The sequence below is a fragment of the Poecilia reticulata genome, unplaced genomic scaffold (genome assembly GCF_000633615.1).
Source record: "Poecilia reticulata strain Guanapo unplaced genomic scaffold, Guppy_female_1.0+MT scaffold_1667, whole genome shotgun sequence".
NCBI lineage: Eukaryota > Metazoa > Chordata > Actinopteri > Cyprinodontiformes > Poeciliidae > Poecilia > Poecilia reticulata.
The window spans coordinates 1,094-2,240 of NW_007616398.1; the positions used below are offsets into that span (position 1 = coordinate 1,094).

General features: G+C 39.6%; 1 long non-coding RNA gene across 1 annotated transcript; it reads right to left on the reverse strand.

Moving 5' to 3' along the window:
* Positions 1 to 325: 325 nt before the first annotated feature.
* On the reverse strand, positions 326 to 1,127 carry LOC103461468 (uncharacterized). Its single transcript, XR_533118.1, has 3 exons — positions 815 to 1,127; positions 490 to 723; positions 326 to 418 (listed from the first exon to the last, which is right to left on the reverse strand). It is a non-coding gene; the product is annotated as an uncharacterized LOC103461468 (long non-coding RNA).
* Positions 1,128 to 1,147: the final 20 nt, after the last annotated feature.

Below are 1,147 nucleotides of genomic sequence, written 5' to 3' on the forward strand. Positions count from 1 at the left end.
TTTGATTAACTTTCTGTGTATAACTTTCTGTGTTTCTATACAACTGAAATGAAGTTTTATTGTCAGTCAGAGAACAGCTGGAGCTGCAGGTCATCTTGAAATGGTCTTTGTTGGATTCTGTCCTTTYAACACAAACYTCTGTTGGGAYATAATGAACATGTTTMAAATATTTACTTTTTATGTTGACAATACAAATTATTGAATTTTAAAGACGATTGTAAGCAGATAGTGTGAACAGGTTGATAAGAAAGTATTAATATTTCTATAGTCACTTTAGAGCAATTAGAGCAGATGTAAAACCAGCAGATTGTGTCATCACCTGTAGGAAACGTGATGGAGCAGGACTGTTTCTCTGATTTGTAGGAACACATCCTGCCTCCAGCATAGGTCACACTGAAGCAGCTCCCTGAGACAGAATCTGAACAGAACCAGAGATCAGGAAGTGTCTGACCAGAAGAGATAGAAAATAAACTAATCTTGGTCACTGACCCACTGAGACGTCAGGAGCTCTGAGATCCTCGTAGCCTTTGATAGCACAGGAGTATCTGACTGCCTGGTCACTGCTGACCAGCTCTTGGTACCAGGGGGACCAGTCCTCATAGAGGAACTCTCCGTTCTGGTACCAGATGAAGGCTGCAGGGCTTTCAGTCAGAGAACAGCTGCTTGAGCACATCAGAGTCACTTTCTGTCCCTCTGAGGCAGGAAACACYTTTACATGAAGCTCTGAGATATTGTTGATAAAAACATACAAATCAATTACTAATACTAATCAATTTTTTAATAACTCAAATATATTTTGTATGTGTCTCCATACCTGTGACCTGGAGCTGAATGCTGTTCTGCTGACAGCTGTCGGTTTCATCTGGTTTCTCTTTAGGAACAGTTTCACTACAGCAGTAAAGTTTTCTCTCACACTCTGTTAGATTTCTGATTGTCAGAGTGAAACTATCTTCTGAAATTATKAACKTTTYATRATTTTTATGTGCAGAAAYATCAATATAAACATATCCTGCATCACTCTTGCTCACAATGTACCATTTGATGTCTGCAGCTGAACGTGGAGCCGAGCAGCTCAGATTCACTGATGAACCTTTCAAAGCAAAGACGCTGTTTGGTTTTCCTTTGACACCTGAAACAAAGATTTGAT